Genomic DNA, 8,959 nt, shown 5'->3' with positions numbered 1-8,959 from the left:
ATTCTGAGATTCACCACAATTGTACAGATTGGTTATCTGAGTTACTGCTGACTTTCTGTCAGCTCAAACCAGTCTGGTCAATCTCCACTGACCACTCTCGTCAACAAGTTGTTTCCTTCTGCAGAACAGCTGTTCACTGAATATTTTTTGTTTTTCACACCATTCTGAATAAACTCTAGAGACAGTTGCATGTAAGAATCTGGGGAGATCAGAAGTTACAGGCATACTTAAACCAGCCCACCTAGTCATTATGCTACAGTCTAAATCACAGAGATCACATTTTTCCCCATTCTGGAGTTTGCTTTAAACATTAACTGAAACTCCTGAGGCGGCATGATGGCGCAGTGGGTAGCATTGTTGCCTCGCAGTTAGGAGACCTGGGTTTGCTTCCTGGGTTCTCCCTGCATGGAGTTTGCATGTTCTCCCTTTGTTTGCGTGGGTTTCCTCCGGGTGCTCTGGTTTCCTCCCACAGTCCAAAGACATGCAGGTTAGGTGCATTGGCGATCCTACATTGTCCCTAGTGTGTGCTTGGTGTGTGTGTGTGTGCCCTGCAGTGGGCTGGCACCCTGCCCGGGGTTTGTTTCCTGCCTTGCACCCTGTGTTGGCTGGGATTGGCTCCAGCAGACCCCCGTAACCCTGTGTTAGGATATAGCAGGTTGGATAATGGATGGATGAAACTCCTGACCTGTATCTGCATGATTTTATGAATTGTGCTGCTGCTACATGATTGGCTGATTAGATAATTACATGGATAAGCAGGGAGTACAGGTGTTTCTGATAATTTGCTCAGTAAGCGAATATTGCAATAATAGTCAAGCACAAAATAAAACTAAACAGGAAATGACAAGAGCCAGAGAGCAACGGGACTCAGTTCAGCAAGCTACCCAAATCACACATAAATCAACTGAAAGGAAGAGTGAATAGACGGCAGATACATCTGTTTAACACAATTAAATACACTGGCAGTGGATCTAATGTGCAAGTAAGAAATTTGAGCATTATGATTGATCGTGAGGATCTAATAATCTAATATGAAACTTCCTTGCCAGGAGAATTGTGGAGAATACTGCAAAAGAAAATGCCAAATGTTGTTGCTTCCTATTTTTAATCATTGTAACCCGCATTGAGCTACTAGGACTTGAATTCTCAGCAGTCCTTATGTTAAAATCAAAATATCCAGTTTGACTTACTGGTACCCCATAATATTTTTGGATTCAACATGGCTATGAAAGTGTTACATAAATGAACTTTCTGTTGTTTATATTGACAAAAACTGGAACATGGCTATTGGCTGTGTGTGGCTTTTTAAAATTAATGTCTTCTAGGATCATACAAATTATCAACATTTCCTGCGTTTTAATAACTCAACTAACAGAACCCAGATACAGTGTTATCTACAAGCATTATTTTTGTCTGTTATATTCAAGGTAAATATGCAGTTCTTTTCAATATTTTGATTTTTGCATTTATCAGATTTTGAACGTTTTCACAGAGAATCAAGAATAACAGGCCAGGACAGCAGATAAAGAGGACCAGGAAGAGAATGTCAGCCCAAATAATATGCAAAGGTTAAAATGAGAAGGACAAAGAAACTTTCACCAAACTCAAAATGAGTCGAAAAACTCCAATACCAAAGAAGCTTTGAATAAGAAACACACACAAAGTCATTTAGAAGATATCTGTAATCATGGATCTCAACTATATCCCTCGTTATACATTATGACTTTTCCAGTGATTTTTCATTTATAGCATTCATCTAAATAATCTTAGGGAGTCTGGGACAGTCATAGCTTGCAGTCTAACATTCCTAGCGACTCACCCTGACAAAATCAAACAGGTTCGACTTTGTCTTAAGTCATTTGACGGGCTGACCCTAGAATGCTGGTAACTTCAATTAGAGAAACTTTGGAAGGAACAAACTTCTATCAGCATGTGGACACAACAACATGCTCTATCCAAATATTAATGCATGTGGCACAACTAGGCAGATCTGACTACATCTTACTCCCACCTACAAGCCTGTATCAGCAGCAGCTCTCTTTTTATCCAAGCCAGAAGTATGTGTGTGTGTCCCCTGGGGGCAGGTGTGGTTTGTTATAACGTTTATATCTTTCTTGGGCTTCTGTACAGTTTTAATTTCCCTTGGGAACAAACAAAATATTATCAATCTATCTATCTCCTCCCTTGAAGTAAGGAGACTCTACATTTCGTGTCCCAGGTCTTCTCTGCATGGAACTTTCATGTTCTCCCCGTGCCTGCATGGGTTTCCTCCAGGTCCTCTGATTTATTTCGAAAGTCCAAAGACATGCAGGTTAGATGAATTGACCCTAAAATTGGCCCTAGTGTGTGTTTACCCTCTGATAAACTGGCACCCTGTCCAGGGTTTGTTCATGCCTTATGCCCTTTGTGAGCTGGGATATGCTCCAACCCATGCAGCCCTGGACTAGATTAAGTGGGCTAGAAAATGACATGACATGACTATCCATCTACCTGTCTTGTGTGTCTGAGACCTGACACCTAAGGAACACATATCTGAAAGTATAATGTGTATAATTCAGCTGTGAGGAAAAAATGAAAGCAGATGTTTTGAAATGCACAATCAGAAGAGAGGCTAATCTGTCTGATGTCTCCCGTTTGTTCTCTCATGGCGAAACTGAAAAAGGAAACAGAAATGGCTGAGTTTGCAACTGAACTTGACTTACCTGGAAAACATTCACACAGGTAATGGAGCTGTCAGCCAGCATGTTAATTGGCCATCAGAATGCCGTGAGCTCTCAATATGAAATTGTTCTTAATAGTCAAGAGGCAGTTGTATAGTCCATCTTCTGTGTTGCCTAGCCATGTAATACAACATCCTCAAAACATGAGCTCCATCAAGTCTGACATGTTCACTAACTAAGAAATGTGTAATGTGCCACTAGCTTTACACATAGTGCTGCTTTATAAGGCATCATATAAGTGATGTCATGAAGCATGTCCTCCAAAAAAAACATGTCTCAAGCAACCAAGTCTCCTGTCTTGACAACACAGCCATGAAATGGCAGTGCTAATAGAGAACAAAAGTGTGATCCGGCAAATGCTACATATAACATTAACAAAATTGTACATTATACCTGAGACAGTTTACAATGAAACTAGCAATAAAATATATTTGTATGATATTTAAAACCTCGAGAATGTCAACTTTGAGTTACAGAAATGAATTCTTACAAGTTTAAATATGTTAAAGTTTACTAAATCACAACAGTAAAATGACCATAGTGGTTTGATTCCCCTTATGGTCACTCCTATTTATCATTTGTTTAGTCTCCCTCTGTCTGCATGTCTTTAACACCCACACCTCCAGCACATGCATGTCATATTCATTAGCAACTTTATTGGTTTAATGTGATTGAAAATTTAGAAATTTTTTTTCTGATAGCAGAATCAATAACACTCCCTTTTTGGTTAAATAAGGGTTAGGCTTAGGGTTATAAGGCTTGTAGGTCTCTGAATGTTGTTCTGGTGTTCTTTGTAACATTCTACTTGATCTTACATTTCAGACTTTCAGTGATTTTAGAATATACAGTATATAACGTTACTTCCATTTCATATCATCTCTTTATTTTATGGCCACTGTGGTAGGTGGAGTCCTGAAGTTTGTATCACTTTATTGCTCTTGTGTTTCACTGACATTATGACTGATTTTATGTTTCACTGCCATACCTTGTGAATCTTAGCAAATAATGTCTATTTCACGACGGTGGGAGGTAGAGCCCAGAGTTATTAATGGTTTTCTTACCTTTCTTCTCACAGACAATCATCAGCAATGTCCTTGTGGGGCACTTAAATGTGGTCACTGTGATTCCATATTTGCAAGCATGTCATTTTATCGAGCAGAGCTGGCCAAAATCATACTACCAAATTTAAACACCCAGTCAGAGATGTGCTTTCAGTTGGTCTAACAAAATGAGCATCCACTGGAATGTAGCATGTTGGATCATAAGACATAATACATTTTGAGATCTTAGTCCATTCGGTCCCAGCCTGTTTATACCCAACACACTCTGAAGCTGCGAACAAATTCAGTGACACAAATTGGCAGACTGAGAAAATCCAAATGTATTGAGCATCTTGTTTAGTGGATCAATATCAATGGTGGATCAATGTCAATGGTGGATCAATGTCAAGTGGATCCCATTAGAGCATAAAAGAAAAATAATTTAACAAGCAAAGTATTGAATATTCCCAAGCATCAATATTCATTTATTCCTTTGTTTTTCCATACCTCCCATTTCAATACAAGGTGTCATAATGCTTTTATCAGCATTTGGATTGTATTTTAGTTTTTTGTTATGAATTGTGCACTTTTGAGATTTAGTTTTTCTTGCTTATAACGAAAATTGCAACTTTTAAAATTAAGTCCTAATTAGTAAAAAAATGTAATGTTAATGAGGCAATCATCTTTACAATTCTGTTTATAATTATTGCTTTTAGTCCTGTAACTAAATGTATCCTAAACGATTTCTTTCAAATAAGAGTAAATCAAATGTTATTAATAAAAAAAGACTCCAAAGTAAACTGGGGTAATCCCTGTTTTTTTTATTTTGCATTTTTCATTATAAGTCATTGAACTACTTAAAGGAATACTTAATATCTCGAACAAGTACTACTGTGTAATATCCAAAACTGTCAAACACATGGATGCTCGAAGCACATATAAATCATGAACATGAGGGTTGAATTTTTTGTCTCTTTTGCTTCAATACTTCTCCAATGATACAGCACTCGATCAAACGTTAAATCACCACAGAGCACCACGTTAGATTACAAATAAATTACTTTAGTGATTGTTACTACAATACAATAGTATGAAGAATCTTAACAAACTGAAAAAAACTATCAAGCACCGCACTGCAGACAAAAAAAAGAACAGGATTACCCCACTTTACTTTAGGGTCGGGATTTTTTTTTATAACTCTTGCATGGGAAAAAAGGAAATGGATGTCCGCCAGTTAATGTACACCATCATGTGTACTGTGATTGCCAACAATTTAATTGAAAAAAGAATGCTGTATTAACTCCCACTCTCAGCACACCACTTAACTGGAAACCTTCCCTGTGGACTGATAGACAAACCTTTCCACCAATAAGTGTTTTCCTTTAGTTTTGCCAAGGTACCTACCCTTTCTATACAGTTTTACTTGTTGTCACCCCTCTGATTGTGAGCGCATCATCTCTAATTTTGCGCTGCACCACATTTAATTTTGTGTGTCACCTCGTTTGAATGTGAGCATCACCTTGTTTAATTGTGCACATCACACCTTTAATTTTTTTGTCACTTGCCCTTTGGGGCCACCGAACTAGAGCCTCTGCATAGAAAAATAGTAACAACTACCTGCTGGGCTCACATCCTCCCACTTCAGTGCAGCATGGTACTGTCGCCTCACCTTGTGCCTTTTCACTGCACTTTAATATCCAATCAGCAAGACTAAATATGTCATACACATTCATTAAAGATATTAGGCAGACTGTGGAAAGTCAGAGTGTATAATAAACATGTCTGCACACATTATATTGGTGACATACAGAAAGACAGCAACAGGCATGCATCAATTGCATGCATCAACCCTGTTGGTGAGGAAGAGCGCAGTCCGAGGTGAGGCTCTGCTCATCGCTGCTGCACCTCGCGTTTCTCCCCTGTATTTGAACAGGAAATGCACAAACTCAGCCATTTTGACTATAAAAATGATTCAAATGATTGGAATCATACAGAAAACAAATTTATAGTACAGACCAGTGGACATATTTTATGTTCTCATTATTAGTTTTTTTACTTTTCATGATGACAGAGCCTCATCTGACTCCCATGACCGCACGTCCCTGCCCTTTAATGACACACAATTACCGGTTGCCATAGAATTTGCGACCTTTTAAATCCAGCTTAAAGTTTCTTTCAGCATCTGTGATTTGTATAAGAGCAACTCTAATAAGCGAAATGTGGTGTCACATGCATGTGCTCTGGTGATTGTAATTACCCGCCAAGCTAGGGGTAGGAGCCATGATCTAATGCCTTCTCTCTTCCTACCTCTGCAGAACGAAAGACTGACAGCCATTCCAACGCTGATACCACTTCTGCCTTGTGAACTTGTCCCTTCCTGCAACTGTATAACCTAGAAATTGGCCATCTTGTTCTCAGTTCTGTTCTGAACTTGTATCTGGAAAGACATTTCTGCAAATTACTGCATGTTGCATTTTGTGCATTCCATCAAACTATACAGGGTCACCAAGGTGTTGCCCCAACTCTTTCACTTTGTTGTTCTTTTTTACAGCGTATTCATTCTCAACTTTCAGGTTTCCGATTCTCTCTTTGACCTTGATTTCTTACGATTAGGTTCTGGAGTATTATTTTTAGTCTTATGGTTTCATTTTATGGCTTCATTTCTGGTTGATAAACGTTTCATCTTATGGTCCTCTTCATGCCTTTGGGCAGAATAAGTGTATATGTGAATAAAACTGTCAACTTTACATTACGCTTCTTATTAAAGTGTTCAAAATCTATACTTACTCAGTAATTACCTACTTAAAGACAATGTAACGTATGACTAAGCAGTGTAAGTTCATTGTAAAAAAAGGCCCTTATTGTATAAATGCTTTACATTAAGTGTGTCCTATTAAAGTGTTGTCACAAATGTATACATGATAAATGAAAAATGTATATTTTAACAAATATCTTGACAAACAAATCAAAAAAGAACACTCTATACATATGAAAACTAGGTTAAAGGTTTTCCATACTGAAAAGGAAAGAAAGGAAAAGGCTTTATAGCCTTCATCACATGTGCTCCTGAAAACTAAAGAACAGGTAGCATACATAGGAGGGAACAAAGCCAGGGCAGGTGAAAGGAGAAAACGTGAGAGTAGGAGAGAAAATGCTGCCTTTAGAGAAGATGAAAGGAGAGATTAAAAACTTAATTGGTCATTGAGAGCTGGAGAAATATGTGATCCCAGGGAGAGAATGATTTTAGCTGCTTCAGTTTCCCTTTAAGAAGTGTCTTTGAAGCCTTGTGGAAGAACGCAAGCCATGATATCAGTGTGGCAATAATCAGTGGATGTGTTCTACAATAGACTTTGTAAGGTCTTTGATCTTAACGGCTCAAACGTACTCCCCGAAATAGTCTGCTGTTGTGGTTCACCTTATTTTAGAAACGTGCGCATAGGACAGTAAGGAAGGTAATTCCACGCCAGACCAGGGGGGTGGCAAAGTGCACTGATCCTTTCTCTCTTTCTACTGCAGACCTATTACAGGAAATTCCGCCTGACCTCCATGACGCCACTTCCATTCACGAGCCCGATGACACCACGTCAGGTCCAGAGGACGCCATTTTCCGGGCATGGGCCCGACTATGTCACTTCCGGTCTGGAGGACACCACTTTTGGTCATGACCCCATTGACGTCAATTCTGGTTCCGGTCATAACTACTTCACTTACTGACTTTAAAAACCCTCAATCTCAACCTCACCAGTCAGTTCTGTTTTGGACTCCAATCTGTACAGAATTGTACACAAAATCAATTATTTTGCAGCCAGGATCAATTAATACAGGAGAGTTCCCCAAACCTTGTCATCTCATCTCATCTTTTGACAAGATGCTCCTGGTGGTTTTTAACCATGAAGAAAACACTCTTAATGTTTAAATCACTCCTTGATAAATATTTATGGTAGTTTAAAGACATTCATAATTTAATGCAGCGCCATTTTGTTTTGACACGGGCTCTGTCTCATGGTAATAGCTAGAGGCATGACTTTATTGTCACATCACTAGCACAATGATATAAACGCCAACATGTAATTAAGAAAGGACATCCTAGGGTGTTTGAATTACACTAAAAAGTTTTGTCACTGCATTTCGCTATTGATGTTATGGTCTTTGATCTCTTTTTTCTAGTTTTTGACTTCACACATGCCTAAAATTTTGGGTTTGGTTTTCTCAGTTTCAATCTCTTGCAAGCTATTAATATCTCTCTTCCGATCCTTTACAACTTGCCATGTAGCAGAACATCTGCAAGCTTTCTCCCTGTTTAATCTATGTAGACAGCTGGACACTTCCTACAAGGAATGCAGTAAATAAGATTTTTAGACTGCCAAGATACTTGTTGTTTAATAATGAATTTACCACAGGAGCTAGATACAATGGTATTGTTGGTAACATAGTTGCAAGTGACACAGCAGCTCCTGTTACAGCTCAGTGTGCCAGGTGAGGAATGTGGCTCTCCTCTGTGAAGTGAGCTGCATACGAGAAGGTTGCATAGGTTAGGTGGTTGTCGGCAGGAGATCAAGGGAAGAAAAGACTCTTATATAAGGATCAATCTGCAAAATGGGGAACTTTTGTTTGATAACCACTGAGAGACATAGAATGTTAAGGGGGAGTGGGAAGACCAGCAGGATGTGGGTTTTTAATATTGAGGTTCCTCTTGGATTGGAGTGGATGTTATGAGGGCTACTCCTGGCTTCACTGAGGGCCCCGTCCACAACACGAGAAGGGTACCCTCTATCAGTGATGAAATTCCTCATTCTGCGTGTTTCATTACAGAAGTGAACCTCATCACTGCAGAGATAGTAGAGTCCATACATACGTAACAAACTATATATTTAGCATGCACCTAGCTAAGCATAACATGACATACTAGCAAATACACTTGCAGATGTGAAACCTTTCATGGATTTCATCATCAAAACGTCTTTGAGATTTTGCAGAAGACCCATTTTTGAAGGATGTAACTTGCGCAACGACTGTCATGAGTTAGAGATTAGGGACTGCTGAGGTTGCATAAGTTATTTGAAGTGGATCTCTAAAAATAGACAACTGCCTTTGTTTCTTCAACCTCAACATTAAAGCACCAATTTAAAATAAGTTATCTGTTTGGCTCTTTGTTGTACTTGTTAACAGGTTACTAAAAAGTTCAAGTAATGAGATAAC

This window comes from Polypterus senegalus, chromosome 4, assembly GCF_016835505.1.
Source record: "Polypterus senegalus isolate Bchr_013 chromosome 4, ASM1683550v1, whole genome shotgun sequence".
Lineage (NCBI taxonomy): Eukaryota > Metazoa > Chordata > Cladistia > Polypteriformes > Polypteridae > Polypterus > Polypterus senegalus.
The sequence above is the reverse complement of the archived record's forward strand: the minus strand, read 5'-3'. Positions refer to the sequence as shown.